We start from the raw sequence: 19550 nt of genomic DNA, 5'->3' as shown, positions 1-19550 counted from the left end.
TCCCTTTGGTCGGGCCTCACATAAGTGAAAAAAGTCCCGTATTTCTTACCAGAGAGTTTCATTTTAAAATAGTACCGAGCCCAAATAATGTCGGCACGTGTATACCGACAACTTCTTTGCCATAAAGGCATCCTTGATCGGACATGCGGGTCTTCCCTAACTTTTTGTCATCAAGGGCCGCTGGAGGGCCTTGGGCCAGAGACCCGGGGGACTCCCTTCCAGTGCCGGCTCTCGGCAGCCTTACCGTCTTGTGCTGTCTGAGTCGCTTTGCTCTCTGGGCCTGCTCTTTCCTCGATTTTAGGAACGGGAGTCAGGCTAAGTTGTTGGTTGAACGGGGAGGCGCATCCAGGAAAGGGCGTGGTGAGAGGGCCCCTGCTCCCAGGACAGAAACTCCGCGTTTTTGTCGTATGTGTTGGAATTCATCCCAGGAAACGTTTATTTTACTCTGACCAAGAGTTCGGTATCCCCCGGTCTACATAATCTGTAGTATTTCCTCTGTTGCCGGTCCCCCAGACAGGAAAGGGAGAATGGAGACGAGCGAAATTATAAACATGAATAGACTCGGCCGTTCGTCGGGGCGCCAGACGCGAAAAGTCAGCCCGACGCCGGCAAGCTGCAATACCCACCCTTGTCGCAACCAAAAGATGATTTGAAAAAGAAACTTGCGTGTTTCTCGAAGCTAATGGGTTCTCGTTCCCTCGTCCAGTAAGACTAGACCGGACCCTGCGTCATAGAGGTGCATGGACTGCAGCATCGCTGAACGCCAAACGCTCTAGAAATTTGAGTCCCTTTTTCAGTCTAGTGAGCTTTCCAGGACACATCTTCTCCAAAGAGCAAATCCGACCTTTTCCCGTATTTGTCGACTAAACGGCATCGGCATGGTTGGCTGTATTATTCTGGCTCGGGCACCCTTCGTTTGCAATTGAAGGACGTAGGGAACGTCTTTACTCCCCCTAAAATGACGATCCCAGAGCTTCGTGCCCTTCGCTGTTATAAAATCACGTGGCTAAGACGTACTGAGTATACGGTCTGCGTCAGGCAGTCCGCCGAGTCCTTTGGTACGTCGTGTCGTGCCATTCGCGACAGAACCCTGATCTGGTGGGTTCGTATCCTCAGGCCCGTGATCAGATGAGAGAGAAAACTGCTCCTCCGAGAGATCACCGCTAAGGGTGTCTGCGTAACACGAGCCCTGTGATGACTCGGGGGAGAGGTTCCCCTGGAATCTCGTGATCGCGAACACCGGTGGTTCTCTTGAGAAAAACGAACGGCTGGTTTGGACCCAGCGGTGTCTGTAGGTCATGCGAGCGAGTGGCCCCGTAGAACTTTTGGCTTCGGAGGCGAGAGCGTCGGGGTCGAATCGGTGGTAGAACGCGGGGAGTGCACAACCTAGTTCAAGTGATTCGAGTAGAGGTTAAAGGCTTCGTCCAGCCGATGCGTGCCCCCCCCACCCCCCTTAAGACCGGGTAACTCTTCTCTGGGGCGAAGCAGACTGGAGTTTGTATAGGGAAAGGAGAAGACAGGCCCACGACCGTGGTATGCCCCCAGGCTGCAGTTTCTGTAACTGCCGCTAATGTGAGGTTGGAATGGCTGGGAGTTGGTTCCTCTCATTCATGCCTCTTGCTCTCACCGCTGGTGCAAATCTCATTCCAGCAGCCCCCAGAACAGTCCTTGGAGGGCTGTTTCTGTGTGCCTCGTTCAGGTTTTGAGGGTTGGAGGAGGTAACCCAAACGGTACAGGAGAGGAGAGAAGCGAAGCGAAGCGAAGCGAAAAAGAAACCTTTTTAAAGGGACAAGGATTGAAGCAAGGAAACCTGGGGTCTGTTTTGATTATTTTACACTGTCTCCTCTTAGAGAAGATGAACTCCCGGACAAAGTGAACTGCGTTGGTCGCCAGCCGGTTCTTTTCGGAGAGGAATGAACAGGGATGTGCAAGCAAGGTCCAGGAAATTGAGCCAAGAAGTCCCCGGCGGCGGGTTGAAGGGGCAGTCTGTTCTTCGGTCTTCCGTCCTACATCATAGCTTGGATCACCTGTTTGGACAGGCCAGTGGCACAGTTCTCGGTTAGACATGACCCGAAGCCCTGGATGAGGAGTATCCTTGTTATGGGTATGAAACGATAACAGGGAAAGGCGACACGGAGTTAGCGAACTAACTTCGCTTCCATCTAGCTGCATTTTGTTTTCGAATGCCCGCGTCTCCGTCTCCTCATTTTCTCCAATCTTCATTTTAAAATTAATGAAATCCCCTAACACGAATTCTCATCAATCCGTTTTACGCGAGGAAGACACAGAGACAGATGCATAGGTCTTCCGTATACGAACGGATATCGAATCTCGCGAATAATTTTTAAAAGTTGTTTTTAAGGAAAGAGGACGTAGTTTTCACCTCTCAGCTCCGCAACACTTAAAAAATTAGCGGCACTCTCGGGATGCAATGACGCAGGCCCTGGCCCGTGTTCCCGTCTAAAGGACCGTGGCAACATGTGTCAACCTGTAAGGAATCCCTGCAAGCAAACTCTCTAAAATGTGGGCGTAGATTTCTTCAAATAGTTTGTCCTAGCGTTCATTACTTTTCATATTTCGAAAACAGGGTGGGAGTGGCGGAAGGTGCACGTGCGGGAGTTTAGGGAAAGTCGAATTTCAGGGAAATATACGCATTACCCACTGTCAGCCCTCAAAACGTCAGAATCCCATACTGGAGACTGCGGTGTCACAAGGGTGTAAAAATGAAACGGGATTGCAAGACATGTTGAAAGTGGCTGGGTCGAGGATGATCACTCTCTCTTTCTGTTGTCTTTTCTCTGTTTTCCCAAATGACAACGATCAGAAGAGTTTCCTTGCATAGCCTGAGGTAAAAATAATGGAGTGACTCTATGACAGATCTTCTCAGGGGGTTTCCTAAACTCCCAGCCCCACGGGACAGGAGCCCAGGGAGCAGCCGGCCCTCGCCTTGGGGACAGACAACAAGGCGAAGATGCCGGAGGACAAAACGAGTGGATTTCATACATCGAAAATACAATGCTAAGCAAAAACAAACAAACAAATAAATAAATTGAAAATAAAAAGAAGTAAATGAAAATAATAAAAACCGGAAGAAGAAAAACTATAGCTCCTGTCCTCAAGAAGGTAACGCTATGCCTTTTCCCTTTGGCACAGGAGTCAGGGGTTATTCCCGCTGGCTCTCTCAGTTACGAAATACAGTATTTCTCACTCTCTGAGACGACTCGTACTTTTAGGGACAGAGATGAGTCAAAAACTTCAGGTGTTTTGAAATGATTTTAGCAGGGCTGCTCCATGCTGAAAATTTGACTTCAATAAAAGATGTCAAAGTCACAGCGCAATGTGAATCTCATAGTGTTTATAGTAGAAGTTTATGGGTGAGAAAACCTGCTGAAGAGATTTATCACAAAGCCTTTTTTGTTTTCTTTTTTTTTAAAAATCTTTTATAAGATTCTTTTGGATGCAAACTGATGACATTTGCCGGGGAGCAAGATGGCAGGCAAATGCTCGCCATCACCAATCATTATTAATGGTCGTCCTTGGGCGATGGGACGGTGGTTTCCATTCCATTATGGTAGCGGTCTTCCCGATTTTCTCCAGGGAGCTTGAGTGACTAGGGTCACCGAAGAATAGATTGATAAAAGGGAAACCAGGTTTTCGGTTAGGAAGCCACTGAAGGGAGGAGCAGCTGGGCCTCAGGACAGGCCTGGCTCAGGCAGGCCCAGAAGGAAATGTGGCCAATTGTCCCGGAGAAGGTCGCGCCGCTTTTTTTTGTTGTTTTTTTCTTCTTCTTTTTTTTTTTTTCTAAGCAGGAAGGGCGGGGATCGGGTCCGTTCGTGGCTCCACAGTGCCATCTGATGGTCCGAGAAACTCGGTGACGGGGCAACGGGAAGAAAATCCCTCTCGTTGGCTGGTTTTCGGGGGGTGGGGGGCGGGGGGAACACACCGATAGTGCAGGCGGACGCCACGCGCATGACTGTGACAGTCACCAGAAGCGGGGACCGACCCGAGAGACCCCTGCGAACGGGCACCGGCACCGGCACCCGCAGCTTCCTGAGTTCCGCCCTCGAAACCATAGCAACAGCGCCGGAAGTTCTTCCACGGAGAACAAAGGCGACTGTTGGGCCAGGGATGGGATGGGCTCGGATTGGTGGGTGGTTCTGGCCTGCGCGCTGCCACCCTGTGAGGTCCGTGCCAGCCTCCGAGCCGAGCCCGCAGGCGCTGGAAGTTTCCTCGTGGAACCTGTTGCAAACTGTCACTCGAGAGACCGGACCTGCCAGGTCCAGGGCGGATGCCCACGGACATGGCTGGGCATCGGGGTGTAATAGCCTGCTGAAATGTGAAAGGGTTAAAGAATAATTAAAACCTGAAACTGGACAAAGGAAGTCTATACCTTAGGCCTAGTTTCTGGAACCCCTAACCACATTCTGTTAATCGTGAAACTTGGAACAATGAGCTCATACGCTAACTGCCAATTTTAGCCTGTGTAACCCTGCTTGCTTGCGTGGCATGAAAAATAATCAATCGTATATAAGCTGAAAATTACTGTTTGGCCATCGCCCATGGGAACACTGGCTATAGCCCATGGGAACATAGGCAATCACCCACAGGAACATAACGTTCTAACAACAAGCTTTCTGCTTCTGTACTCCCCGCTTGCACCCCTGACCAGTGGGTTGACAGGTAGTGAATAGGAGAAAGATGGACCTTTGTGTTTAAGACAGAATGAGGAAGGGGATTTGGGGCCTAAAAACCTTGTATCTTGGCATTTCGGGGCTGCTCCTTTGCAAGGACAGCCGCCGGCTAATAAACTGTCTCCTGGTTAAGAGCACTCAAGTTGGGTCTGGTTATTCTGGTCACAACATTTGGAGGCCCCAGCGAGATCTTCTCGTTGTGGGAAAATTGATCAGTGCACCGGGGCGTTGGACCATTTGCGGTTGGGGAGGCCTCTAGGGCACTTGCCCTAGCCCGCCGCCTGTGGTTTCTCGCTTTGCGGAGCACGATCCTGGGAGTGCTGAGGCAGTTTCTGGTAGGGGGCCCAGGGACCGTGCGGACGTCGGACGCGACAAGTGAGGTCGGCGGTCGGCGGTCGACTGAGACTGTGACGACAGTTTTCTCAGTCCTGTTCTGGTTTGTTAGTCTGTGTCTGTCTTGTTTTGTTTTGCTTCGTGTGCTTTATTGTGGAACTCTGGGACAATCACAGGGCAAACTAACTCCGTTACAGTGCATGCTTAACAACTTTAAAGATTTTCGTCGCAGGGCAAGGGCCTATGGTGCTTCAGTAACCCCTTTTGATTTGCAGCGCTTTTGTCAATTAGATTGGCCGACCTTCGGAGTAGGATGGCCCTCCGAGGGATCATTTAACGTGCAGGCTGCATTCTGGGTTCGAGGTGTGATTTATGGAAACCCTGGGCATCCTGACCAAATTCCTCATATTGATGTTTGGATTGATGTTGTTTCTGATGCCCCTAAATACTTACGGAATTGCAGTCGTGCGCCCGTTACTGTAATGGCAGCCATACCCCAGGGTTTTAAGAAGCCCCCACCGGTGTTGCAGGGACCTCCCTCGGAGGATGACTGGTATCCGCCACCCTACAATGGAAATGGGGGTAGACGTCCTCCTCCGGAGGGACCGGAACCTCCCGTAACCCGGTCTAGGGGTCGTAGGCCACCTTCCCCTGATTCAACCTCCCTGAAAAGAGCCAGTATCTGTTCGAGCCCCATTGAAGGTGATTCCAGGAGGTGGAGGTGAGCCTACTGTCATCTACTCGCCATTCGGTACTAGTGATTTATATAATTGGAAATTGCAAACGCCATCCTTTTCAGAGAAACCACAAGGACTAACCTCCCTTTTCGAGTCTATTTTCTTTACCCGTCAGCCCACTTGGGATGATTGCCAACAGCTCTTACAGGTCTTAGTCACTACTGAAGAAAAGGAAAGAATTTTGCGGGAGGTGGCTAGAGGAGTAACAGACCCAAATGGGCAGCCCCCAGCAGACTTAACCAGGTTACAGGCTGTGTTTCCGACTCGACGTCCCCAGTGGGATCCAAATACAGATCAAGGTAAGGAGGCTCTCCTAAGGTACCGCCAGTTTCTGCTACAGGGACTCCGGGCTGCTGCACGTAGACCAATAAATCTGTCCAAGGTAAGTGAAGTAATTCAGACTAAGGACGAGTCACCTGCAGCATTCTTGGAAAGACTATTAGCGTCTTACCGCTTATATACACCTATCGACCCGGAGGACCCCAACAATAGAAGAGCCATTAATTTGGCCTTTGTTAGCCAGTCGGCCCCTGACATTAGAAAGAAGTTACAGAGATTGGAAGGTTTTGAGGGAGAAAATTTATCCAAATTATTAGAAATAGCTCAGAAGGTCTTTAACAATAGGGACGGTGTGCAAAAGGTCATGTTTGTGGGACGACAAGGAAACCGACCTCCTTGGGAAAAAAAAACCCTAACCGTAGAGGGGGACCTAGCAACGAAGAAGGCCAAAATAGAAAACCTAGGCTAGGAAGAGACCAATGTGCTATTTGCAAAAAGAAAGGACATTGGAAGAACGAGTGCCCTGAAAAGGAGCAACCAGGAGGTGAGAAGAAAAAAGGCCCCTCATTCTTTTGGAAGATGAATAGGGGCGTCGGGGCTCTTATCTAATGAGCCCCCGAGAGCCCAAGGTAACTTTGCAAGTAGGGGGCAAACCTGTGAACTTTTTAGCTGATACTGGTGCAACGTACTCAGTTTTAACAGAAACTGCCGGTCTATTATCCAAAGAAAAGACTGTAATTCAAGGAGCCACTGGGAAAGGGAAGGCATACCCACGGACACAGGCAGAAATTACTGACTTGGGAAAGGGAACCATCACGCATTCGTTTTTAGTTATGCCTGAACGTCCCTTTCCTTTGCAAGGAAGAGATTTGCTCCAGAAATTAAAAGCCACTATTTAAGTGACCGGTGGCATATCTCTCAAAGAGACTAGATCCGGTGGCTGGAGGAAGGCCTAGTTGCCTGAGAGCACTAGCTGCTACTGGTCTATTGACCAAAGACGCTTTAAATTGACCTTGGGCCAAAATATTGAAATTGTGGCTCCACATGCAGTTGAAGCCATGCTGCGCAGCCCTCCTGAGAGATGGATTTCCAACGCCCGGATTACTCAGTACCAGGTACTGTTGCTTAACCCCCCACAGACCCAGTTTTTGAAAACCGCAGCCCTGAACCCTGCCACGCTGCTCCCGGATGATGACCCGCAGGCTCCATTGCATCACCGTGTTCAGCACCTTGAGCAGGTAACTGGACTACGGCCAGACTTGAAGGATGAGCCGTGGCCTAATCCGGATGCGGTATTATTTACCAATGGAAGCAGTTTTGTATCCGACGGAGTAAGGTATGCCGGGGCGGCCGTAGTAACAGTCAGGGATGTGATATGGGCACAGGCCCTAAGCCATGGGACATCGGCACAGAGGGCTGAACTTACAGCTCTAACACAAGCTTTACGGTGGGGAGAGGATAAAACTGTAAACATCTATACTGACGGTAGATATGCCTTTGCTACTGCCCACATACATGGAGCTTTATATAAGGAAAGAGGACTTTTAACATCAGGAGGCCAAGAAATTAAAAACAGGGAAGAGATCTTAGCCCTGTTAGAAGCCATTTGGCTACCAAAAAGAGTAGCCATAATTCATTGTCCTGGACACCAAAATGCAGAGACTGAGGTGGCACAAGGAAATTCCTTTGCAGATCAGATAGCAAAGGATGCTGCCAGAAAACCAGTGGGGCCCGGAGACATCTTGCCTTTGAAGCTTCCCCCAGCCTTTGAAGAAAGGCCTGAGTATACCCCGTTCGACTTGGAATTAAGTGAAAGACTGGGGGGAAAAAAAAAAAGAAAGAAAGAAAGGAAAAAAAAGAGGGAAAACGAGAATGGAGAATGCTCCCTGCTAGAAGATCGCTCCTTCCTCAGGCTTTGGGAAAGACCGTAATAGACTTAACACACCAGTCCACCCATCTAGGAGGAACCAAGTTCATTGAACTACTGAAAAGGGATTATTATGTTCCAGGACTGAAAATTTAGCCAAGGACGTGGCTCATAGGTGTGCAGTATATGCACAAGTAGACTAAGGAAGGACCTCCACGGAACAAGGAGTGAGACTCAGGGGAAAGAGACCTGGAGAGCACTGGGAGCTTGATTTTACAGAAGTTACGCCTGGAACTTTTGGATTTAAGTACCTATTAGTTTTTATTGACACATACTCTGGATGGACTGAGGCCTATCCCACTAAGCACGAAACTGCACGAGTAGTAGCTAAGAAATTAGTATCAGAGATAGTTCTGAGATTTGGCCTGCCCTTATCATCGGGGTCTGACAATGGCCCGGCATTTATTGCCCAAACCAGCAGATTTTAGCTAGAGTACTAGGGATTAATTGGAAACTACGTTGTAGTTATAGGCCCCAAAGTTCGGGGCAGGTAGAAAGGATGAATCGGACATTAAAGGAAACCTTAACTCAATTTAAGTTAGAAACTGGGGAGAATTGGTTGAGCCTTCTTCCTTTGGCTCTTTGGCGAGCCCGTTGTACTCCATACATCTCAGGAATAACCCCTTATGAAATAATGTTTGGGAGACCTCCGCCTTTACTCCCTAAAATTGGAATAGAAAAAGTTGTGATAAATAATAATATGAATCTCCTGAAGTCCTTACGGGCCTTACAACGAGTCCGGCAACAAACAGGAGGCTTCATTAAGGCTACCAGACCGGACCCGAAGGTACCAGAACCTCACCCACATAATCCTGGAGATTGGGTGTGGGTGAAGAAAATTCAACCTGCAAACCTAGAACCCCGGTGAGACGGTCCGTTTCCAGTCATCCTAACCACACCAACAGCTGTCGAGGTTGCAGGGAAAAGACCTTGGATTCATCATACTCATATTAAGACAGCGCAACCTCCCCCGGAGACAGAGAAATGGAAGGCAACACCCACAAGAGACCCTCTCAAGATAAGACTCTCTCGGGGTTAATTATAATTGGGTTAATTGTTATCAATGATGTAAAAGGGAACCCTCATCAACCTCAGCAGGCCAAATGGGAATTGATTAAATCAGAAACGGGTATTCCCATATTAGTGAACCAGACTATGTACCAGCCTACATTTCATATAGATTCGTGTGATATATTAGGAAAGAAATTTAATTTTATAAGTGATGACTTGCCTAGAGGTCCAGGAGCTAGTTTTTCATCCGGCCCCTGGTTTGGTTGTGGCAGAGAAGACAAAGAAAGGGGCATCCAACAAGTACAGTTACATACGTGTCCCAGAGAAGACCAAAGCACTTGCCAGAAGCCAAACCAATATTACCGTGGCCATTGGGGTTGTGAGACCATAGCCCCTTGGAAGAACACTGACCCCTTTCTGACTCTTGTTCGACCTAGTCAGTCTTCCCGTACCATAACAGGAAAATGCAATCCTGTCATTCTCACTGTCAAAGAGTGGGATGATCTATCCTAGTTGACTGGAAAGACATGGGGTCTAAGGTTGTATGTTTCTGGAACTGATCCTGGAGTGTTCATAACAATACAGAAAAAGCCTGTCAGGATGCCACCGTTAGTTCTAGGTCCTGTTAGGCCTAATGACGGAGGGTTAAACGCCTTAACTCCTACACAGTCAGCAATTACTAGGAGCACTAATAATGCCAACAAAGGACATAGACCTAGACAGCCTTATAGACCCCCCCCCACCCCCCCAGGGATACTCCTGAATCTGTCTTGACCATGCCGAATAATGTTCATAAGTTTGCTAATGACAGTAACTCAAATGCTACAAAGGATTGTTGGTTTTGTCTGAACCCTGCCCCACCTTATTACGTAGGACTTGGTGTCATTGCTAACCTTGGCACGGATCAAACTGCTGTTAGGAATGTAACATCTCCGAATGTTACTATTTGCCCTTGGGGAACCAAAACCCCATCTGTAACGTTGGGAGATTTACAAGGAAAGGGAACTTGTGTGTATACTAACACTTATAGAGTTGATAGATCTAGGTATAAGGAAAATTGTAAGTCATCTATTTTAGTAAGTAGCTCCTCTTCTACTTATTTAGCGGCCCCTAGTGGCACTTGGTTTGCTTGTAATACTGGTTTAACTCCCTGTATTAATCTTAACTATTGGAAAAATAATACTGGATTTTGTGTGCTGGTTCATGTTATACCTCAGGTGTATATGATGAGCGGACAAGAAGGAAGACAAGCGATGGATTTGTGGGGAGGATATAACTATCCTCGGCGTAAGCGAGCAGTTCCAGTGCCTGTGCCGCTCCCAGTTGGCCTAGGAGTGGCAGGATCAGCTGCAGTTGGGACTGCTGCTTTGGTTACAGGGAATCGGGGTATAGCCTGGCTCACAAAGCAGATTAATGACGATTTCAGCACTCTAGAGAAATCAATGAATCATCCTGAAACATCTCTTAATTCTTTAGCTGAAGTAGTACTGCAGAATAGAAGAGGTTTAGACCTCTTATTTCTTAAGCAAGGAGGTTTGTGTGTAGCACTAGGAGAAACTTGCTGTTTTTATGTTAATCATTCTGGAATTATTAGAGATAGTTTAGCATTAATTAGACAAAGAGTGAAAGACAGAAATGAGAAGTTAAAACAAGGAAGCGACTGGTATGAATCTTGGTTTCATGGAAACTCTTGGTTAACCACGTTATTGTCGGCTATAGCAGGGCCATTGATTATTCGGCTGTTATTACTGACCTTTGGGCCATGCTCGATCAAATGGGTTAAGAGTTTAATCCAATCCAATATAACTGGGGCAAAGATTTGAATTTTAGGAGCGTCAGCCCCGACCCATTGGCCAGAAATCCCGACTTCTGACTCGAAGATTGAGTCATTCTAAAGAAAACCAGTGGGGAATGTAATAGCCTGCTGAAATGTGAAAGGGTTAAAGAATAATTAAAACCTGAAACTGGACAAAGGAAGTCTATACCTTAGGCCTAGTTTCTGGAACCCCTAACCACATTCTGTTAATCGTGAAACTTGGAACAATGAGCTCATACGCTAACTGCCAATTTTAGCCTGTGTAACCCTGCTTGCTTGCGTGGCATGAAAAATAATCAATCGTATAGAAGCTGAAAATTACTGTTTGGCCATCGCCCATGGGAACACTGGCTACAGCCCATGGGAACATAGGCAATCACCCATAGGAACATAACGTTCTAACAACAAGCTTTCTGCTTCTGTACCCCCCGCTTGCACGCCTGACCAGTGGGTTGACAGGTAGTGAATATGAGAAAGATGGACCTTTGTGTTTAAGACAGAATGAGGAAGGGGATTTGGGGCCTAAAAACCTTGTATCTTGGCATTTCGGGGCTGCTCCTTTGCAAGGACAGCCGCCGGCTAATAAACCGTCTCCTGGTTAAGAGCACTCAAGTTGGGTCTGGTTATTCTGGTCACAACAGGGGAACCCTGGGCCGCTCCTCCTGTCCGTTTCTAGAATTCCCCTCTCTCCTCACCTCAAGCCCCTGCCCTGGTCGTCCAGCCCCGTCCCGCCGATGCCTGTAGTACACAGCCATCTCCCTCCTGGGAGCCCTCGGTGTGGACTCCACAGCCTTCCTCCCCTTCCGCTGGACCACCGTCAACGATTTTACCCAGGGTTATGAACTCCCCGGCAAGCACAGCTCTCTTTGGCCCCCTAGCTGCTTCTCGGGCCCCCTTCCCCATCCTCTCTTGCTGTGCCCCAGTAAGGATCACATCCCTGCCTGTATCTGAGAACCCGAACGTTGGTGGCGAAACCTGAAACCGAATCGAATCGTTTATCTAAAATCCACGACCAGGAGAACACGCCTTCTCGCTTCCCTTCCCTCGTCATCCTACTGGCACCGCCGACTGTACTCACCAGCGACTTCCGTCCATTCTAATGACCTGTCTGAATAACTCGTGGAGAAGACAGACGCGATGAGGCGGGACTTCTCAGAGCTTCCCAAATCCAATCGACCTGTTTCTATCATGGCATTCGCCGTTGCCCCTGGGCATGGCTGCAGCCAGCCCTCACCTGTGTTGAGGATGCCACGTGTTCGGGGACTTTACTCCTGAACTGTCCTTACGGACGAATGGAGAGGTAGCCCAAAGAGAATGCTAGCGAAGCCTACGCTTTCCAGAAGCTGAGATTGAAAATAATCAAGAGACAGGGTAGGAGAAGCAGAGGGCTGAGCTCTTCCAGGGCAGGTTGCTTAACTGTCCCTCCAACCCACCCCCACCCCCCACCCCCCACCCCCCAAACGAGAGAGAAAACCACAGGAAGCAGGTACCGGAAATCCCTAGGGATCCCGAGGACTGCTGAATGGATGACAGCGTCATGGAGACTTAGGATGAGCCTCGCAGGAGAAGCTTTAAGTTGAGGAAGGAAGGCTGAGGGAATCCAGCAGCAGCGGGCTTGCAGGAAGACCCCCATCCTCCGTCTCACCCCACGCCCATTCTTACCTCTGTGACCCACGGAGTTCTGGGTTGGGCCACACGACATCTGCCATGTAAGAGGCCTCGAAAGGTGGCATTGGGGGGCGAGACCAGTCGACTTAAGTCAGAGCACAGGGATGTCCTGGCAGAGGGTGTAGGGGGTTTTGGCGAAGGGGGCATCAGAGTGAAGAGGAGTTCCGCCGGGGGGAGCGGACGGCAGTCCTGTGATGAGGACGGTAGATGCCAGGTACTCGGGTTGGGGCGATGGCAGGAGCTGGAGACGTGGGCATTTGGAAGGACCTCGAGACTCGGACAAAATGGCTCCCGCAAAGGCGTTTCTTGGTTGAGGACGCTAGACGTCCAGGAAGCTGTGAGACGGTAGAAGAGGTTTGCGTTGTCCGAGTGCCGGGCGTGGACAGACTGGAAGCGTCTGTAAGCCGCCTAAGCCCCGACGATGAGGTTGGCCTTGAGGACCCGTATCTGGTGACGACGAGGCTGTGCTTTGGGTTCCGTCACGTGAGGAATGAGGGCCTGGGGCGCGGCGCAGGGCAGTAGCAAGGGGCTCCCTTGTGGTTCTGGCCCCGGCGGAGGGGAGATATCCATCGGGTCCTCAGATGACGACGAAAGGGATGCAGGGCCCCGGGTCCAGATGGCTTGTTGGATGTGCAGGGAGAGACGCGAGTCCGAGTCCGCAAAGATCTTACAGGAGGACCACAGGTACCAGGCCAGCATGATTTGACGGCGGGGTGTGCTCTGGGGCGAAGGAGCAGGCCCCAGCCCACAAGAGATTTGTGCCGGGCGAAGGAGCGGGCTCCAACCCACAAGAGATTTCTGCCGTTGTTACGTGTCCACCGCCCGTGCACCATCAGAACTCAAGGGCTTTGTCAGGGAATCCGTGTCTTTCCAAAGCTCCTTAACCCCCGTCTGGTGGTATGTGAGGGGGAGGACCAGGTGTGAGACAGCCAGAGACGGGGAGAGGGGATCAGGCAGAGCATGCCTGTGACAAGAGGCGAACCAAGACCTTCCTGCACATTGAGCCCTCTCGATCCCTGGGTAGAGGCACAAGTTTCCATTTGACAGACTCGGGCGGGGCCTCAGATCATTGCTGTCTCTCCTTGGTGGGTTGCGAGAACCAAGTGGGGCAATGGGTACGTACACGGATTCTAAGTCACGTAGCTGCACGTAAGGTACGCCTGTTACAGCCGCCGAATTGATGTTTTCGGTCCTATTGCTTGGGCTCTCCTCGACGGAAACAGACCAAAAGGGGCCAGGGGCCCCTGGGTTTCCAGGAAGTGGCGGCCGGCGCCCTGCCCTTCACTAGCAGGGCCTGTTTGGTGCTCTCTCAGGACAGAAAGCCCTGCCCCTGCCTCAGGCCCTGAGGTCTGGGCCAGGTGGCCAGGGACTCCCTGGGAGAGTGTTTCCTCTGCGGACACAGCCGGCTGGCCACGGGATCTTGGGAGAGGTTTCTGGGTCTGTCGGCAACTACTGCGATTCTCAGCCAGGCCTTTCAACTCTAGGCCGGACGCTGGCATGATTTACCTTCAAACAAATATGACTGATAAACCGCCTTCTTCTCATGAAAAAGGTCGGCTTTCGTCATGTTCCTCCGGGCTTCCTTTTCTGGCTCTGGAAACACTTTCTGAAGTCCAGCTCCAGGACCCAGGCCTTGAAGTGAAAGCCCGCGTCGTCAGCGGAGAAGGAGCCTGGCATTGCCTGTGGGGTGGGGGGTGGGGGGGTAAGCACGGCCTCGAGGGGGGCCCCGTTCACCCCAGGGACCACTTTCATCAGCTCCTCCACTCCGTGAGTCCACGTGGGCCTCTCTTCTTTCCGTGATCCGTGTTAGAGGTCCGTTCCCGGGACGTCGAACGTCGTGCTGGGTTAAAGAGTGGAGGAGGCAAGGACCCCCAGGCTCCTCTCAAAGGGACTCATTGGAAGACGGGCACAGGAGGATCCGGTGGGGATGGCGCGTGCTGACATCCCAGATTCACTCGTGCTCCTCAGACCGCAGGGGCACTTTGGTTCGTTTCTTCTCTCCCGGCTGATCTGACCTTCGCGAGGAATGCCCACCCTGTGACCGGGGACGTAAGGGGGTAAAAAAAGAACTCTGAGTTTACTTCCAATCCGGTGAGTGTGGTCGGACGCCAACACGTGACTGGCGCGTGTGTACAAATGCCCACTCGGTTTCAGTGGACGTTTCCGCCCCACATCCTTCCTTCTTTCCAGGACAGGGAAGGCGAACGTGTGGCTCCCGAGTCTGTGTGAGGGTGGAGGAAGGGGACCTACGCCACACCTCTGTGGCTCACGGTATTCTAGGTGACCTCTGAGGAAGGATGGCCCTGGCCTCCCGGTTCCAGCTGCTGCTGCAGCTGACCGGCACCGCCCACGGGTGGGGACGGTGAAACTTGCATTTCTGACGCTCAGCTCTTGGTCAGGACCTGGCGCTCCCTGGCCGACTCGGTCTCACCTCACTCTGCTGACCCCCGTGAATCTGTGTGCCATCCTCCATCCCTCCCCTGGGCAGGACCGCCCACCCCGCAGCCTCGGCAGCAGCGTCATCTGCCCCCGGCCGGCTGAGGCCTCCCTCGTGAACCCCTGGCTCTGGTCAGCCACTTCGAGGAGTGCCGTCCCCTGGGGTCTCACCTATACCACAGCAGGAACCAAGTCAGCTGCCTAAAGTTCTATTCCTGCACTCCAGCCGTCCGTCTGCCCAAAGACACTGCTGGGTCATGGTGCAGTGTCCTCCTGTGCGTCCCGAGTGTGAATGGGGTGAAACCGTCTCTTACTTGGTGCTCCTCTTCACTTCTTGCCTCGCCTCCCTTGTCTGAGCTCTCTGACCACCTCTGCCCGCCACCGCCTCTGGGGGCCCTTTCCGCCGCGATGGGCCCAGACAGACACTCTTTGCTGTGGTTCGTCTTTCGTGTCGACCCAAGACTTTCCACACTCCATCCAGGTCAACGGGGCATACCGTGGAACGCGTGCCTCGCGGAGAACAGTAGAATATGTTGTGGCACGACCCCTCCCCTCAGAAACATCAAATGAGCGCAAGAGAACGGAATGGTCAAATGCGCCCGAGGCGACCGAGTGGTGGCCTGCGATGAGCCTACACAAGCGGGTATGGGATCAACTTGGATGTCAATCGTGGCCTTGACAAGACCAGTTTGCAGTGGAGTGACAGGGACAGACGCTCGGTGGAAGGGGGTCGAAGAGCAGATGGTCTCAGGATATGCCGGAGCGGTTTCGCTCGGAAGATGAACGGGTCCCCGCCCTTTGCGGGCGGGGTGGGGGGGGGGCGGCGGCGGGGGAAGCTCTACTGTGGAAGGAGTGATAAGTGATCGTGATCGGGGAGGGGAGCAAAGTCCCTGAGCAGGTGGAAGGCATGGGAGCCTTTGAGTTAGAAGTCCAATGCGCTGTCCGTGGCGCCACAGAGCCAGGTCGCGGGAGCCTGAGCACAGGCGAGGGCTGGCTGCGGTCAGGGGGCCACGGTATGCCCAGGGACGGCAGAGGTTACGAGGGCAGAAAGAGGTCGATCGGGCTGGGGAAGCTCTGAGAAGTCCCACCTCACTACTTCTCTCTTCTGCAGGAACTCTTAGGGGAGGTCCCTGGGATGGAAGAGGGTTGCTAGTGAGTAAGGTGGTGGAGTAGGTAAGATGACGGAGAAGGCCGGAAGCAGGCCCTGCTCATGGGCTTAAGGCAAAGTGTTCAGTAAGGTGTCAAGTTCTGCCGCCAATGCTCAGAGGCTGTGATCCAGGCAGGGACGTGTCCCTCACTGGGGCACGGCAGGAGAGGATGGACCTGGGAGAAAAGCGGCTAGAGAGGTGTGTCCGACGGGGAGTTTACAGTCCCGGTAAGAGCTCGGTAAGAGCTCGGAGAGGGTAAGAGCTCGGCGAGGCCAGGTGAGGGCAGGCGAGGTCAGGCCAGGCCAGGCGAGGCGAGGAGGGGCCTGGCCTGGCGGAAGGTGAGGAGGGCTGGGGGGGCGGGGGGTCCTTGGTGGAGGCCCCCAAGAGGTTGATCGCTGTCTAAACCGGCATTAGAGGAAGACAGCCGGACGTCCAGGGCAAGGCGTTGAGGTGATCGGAGGGTAAATGCTAGAAAGGGACATCACGGAGGGGGGTGGGGGAGGGAGGGAACGGTGTTCCCTGATGCCCGGGGCATCACCACGGGCAGGGGAATGGCGGGACGGGGAGGAGCAGAACATCCCTGAGGACGGAGCGACTCCGGGGGGTGACCTGGTCGGGCTCCTGGGCCCTGTGGTGGCCAGGAGGGTTGCCGGGAGTGCGGGCTGGGTGGGCGACAGTGGGTGAGTCACAGGACTAGCTGGTGGGAGGCTGGGGCGGGGTCGGGCGGCGGGCGGAGGATGACCAGGGGATCGGTACGGGTCTCGCACGTGGGGCCAAGGGTCCGCTGTGTCAGTCGGGCCACAGGGCATGGATATCACAGTTCCGATGGCCGACCCGACTCTTCGCAGTGGGGTCCCGGCGAAAATCTCCCGCGTGAGCCCGCAGTCCGGCGGGTAGCGACGTCACTGGGCTCCCGTGCGCAGGTCGAGAACCCGGCAATCAGATGCCGCACTACCCGGTCCGGACTTCCGGTCGCTCTCGCTGTGGTTCCGAGGGCGCTATTCGGGGAAACGACTGAGCTGGAGCCTCCGCCGGGGGCCGCTGCGGACGGGTGCCAGTCCTTCCGCGGCCCTCAGGGTCTCTCGGCTTCCCTCGTCAGGCGCGCTGTCCTGGGCTCTCTGCCCAAAACCTGTGGAAGCGAGGGATTTTCCTGCCGGTTTAGCGCGAATCGTTTCTCCGTGCAGCAGGGGGCAGTGGTGCGCCGCCGAGTGGCCTCCCGCCTGCCTCTCGCCCCCGCCCTTTCCTGCTTGAAAAAACTGGATGTTCCTTCCAGTGAAAGAAAGAAAACCGGTCCCTTCTTTCAGCGCCTGCGCGGCGCACTCGCAGGCGGAGTGCGGGGCCCGCGGACAGAACAAGCCTTTCCCTTTCACATTGCCTGTGCTTCTTTGGGGGCTGCCCGGGTGCCCCGGCAACTCGTTTCCCCACCCCTCCTCGCCCTCCCCGCCCCCGCTTCCCTCAACGCGCCTGTCGTCGAATGCGTTTTGTGGGCAATCTGGAGGACACGTGAAGTATGATAAAGAACGTAATCCAGACCTCAGTCCCATCAGCCAGTGGTGGCCGTTATTAGTATTTGGTGCCCAATATCCCTAAGAGTGTTTTTCTTCAAAAGAGGGTGTGTTTTCAGTATACTGTGTTTCATGTTTGCGTCATGATCTCGGCCTCCTTCTTTTTAAACTCGGTTGCCCGCTTTTGAAAATCGTTTTCACGTTTCATGCCATTTTACTGAAAAGTAGTGGAGACGTAAAGTGTCGAGAGCTGTTGTAAACCTTGACTTGAAGATGCAAGTGACCTAAGATCCACGGGCAGCACCACGGTACCCCTTTATGAGGGCAGGCGCTGCAGTGCATTTCTGTTGCATTCTTTTATCCTCAGCCCCCGGAGGGCCACCTAGCGTTTAATGGGTACCCGGTCAATACTGTGAAATCTTTTCAAATTTAATTTTCAGGTCAATTTTTTCAAATGTACGAAAATCATTCCTTCCCCCGCCCTGGATTACCATACAGCAACAGTTTTCTACATTGGGGGGCGGGGTGTGTGTGCGTGTGTGCGTGTGTGTGTGTGTGTGTGTGTGTGCGCGCGCGCGTGCGTGTGTTTCATTTGACCCTTTGCAAGTCGGCGTTTGTCTATGTCGTTAACAGTTCTTGAAATCAGATTTTATGTCCGAGGCCAGGTCAGTCGACCACCTGAGGTCCTTCTACCCTGTTGGCGACAGACTCAGGACACACCCCGAGACTTTCCAGTTTCAAGCCTCTTTCTTTCATTCCACAGAAAGTGCGATGAGGCTTAAGCGGACCAGATGTAGCGCACACGGAATGGCCTTGGGAGACGTGGCGCGTCTTTTATCGTTGCTCCTTGGTTTCATCGGCCGTCGGCATATCGGGCGTCTTTCCGGAAGGACCCTGGCGTGCAGGATATTCACTTCATAGCAGGTCGACTCTGGGACGCAACCTAGGTTGATTGGGTCCGGTGGTTAAAAGGTGCGGTCGCCCTAGCCGGAGGCCTTGGATGATCGATTTGGGTCATGTAATGGAGAGGAGGGGGCGTCTAGAGAAAGCGCTGGCCGTGAACTTAGGGGCCCAGTGACCGGCGTGCTACTGGAATCGGGAACACGGTCCTCTGACAGTGAGCAGCGTGTATGAAGCCGGCCCGATCTGACCGCGACGGTCTTTCTCCCTAAGTCCGGCTAATGACTTCTGACGCTCCCTTTGGTCGGGCCTCACATAAGTGAAAAAAGTCCCGTATTTCTTACCAGACAGTTTCATTTTAAAATAGTACCGAGCCCAAATAATGTCTGCACGTGTATACCGACAACTTCTTTGCCATAAAGGCATCCTTGATCGGACATGCGGGTCTTCCCTAACTTTTTGTCATCAAGGGCCGCTGGAGGGCCTTGGGCCAGAGACCCGGGGGACTCCCTTCCAGTGCCGGCTCTCGGCAGCCTTACCGTCTTGTGCTGTCTGAGTCGCTTTGCTCTCTGGGCCTGCTCTTTCCTCGATTTTAGGAACGGGAGTCAGGCTAAGTTGTTGGTTGAACGGGGAGGCGCATCCAGGAAAGGGCGTGGTGAGAGGGCCCCTGCTCCCAGGACAGAAACTCCGCGTTTTTGTCGTATGTGTTGGAATTCATCCCAGGAAACGTTTATTTTACTCTGACCAAGAGTTCGGTATCCCCCGGTCTACATAATCTGTAGTATTTCCTCTGTTGCCGGTCCCCCAGACAGGAAAGGGAGAATGGAGACGAGCGAAATTATAAACATGAATAGACTCGGCCGTTCGTCGGGGCGCCAGACGCGAAAAGTCAGCCCGACGCCGGCAAGCTGCAATACCCACCCTTGTCGCAACCAAAAGATGATTTGAAAAAGAAACTTGCGTGTTTCTCGAAGCTAATGGGTTCTCGTTCCCTCGTCCAGTAAGACTAGACCGGACCCTGCGTCATAGAGGTGCATGGACTGCAGCATCGCTGAACGCCAAACGCTCTAGAAATTTGAGTCCCTTTTTCAGTCTAGTG

At 52.5% G+C, this 19550-nt stretch overlaps 1 long non-coding RNA gene across 2 annotated transcripts; it reads left to right on the top strand.

Annotated features, from left to right (window-relative positions):
- Positions 1-4874: 4874 nt before the first annotated feature.
- LOC105311353 lies at positions 4875-7194 on the top strand. 2 transcript variants are annotated; one of them, XR_002778849.1, is made up of 3 exons: positions 4875-5066; positions 5901-6060; positions 7180-7194. It is a non-coding gene; the product is annotated as an uncharacterized LOC105311353 (long non-coding RNA). The 2 variants fall into 2 exon arrangements; XR_897667.2 differs by lacking the exon at positions 7180-7194 and having other exon boundaries at positions 4883-5066; positions 5901-6450.
- The last annotated feature ends 12356 nt before the right edge of the window (positions 7195-19550 follow it).

This window comes from Pteropus vampyrus, unplaced genomic scaffold (genome assembly GCF_000151845.1).
Source record: "Pteropus vampyrus isolate Shadow unplaced genomic scaffold, Pvam_2.0 Scaffold1000003359, whole genome shotgun sequence".
Classification (NCBI taxonomy): domain Eukaryota; kingdom Metazoa; phylum Chordata; class Mammalia; order Chiroptera; family Pteropodidae; genus Pteropus; species Pteropus vampyrus.
Note: the sequence above shows the minus strand (reverse complement) of the source record. Positions and strands in the feature narration are given on the sequence as shown.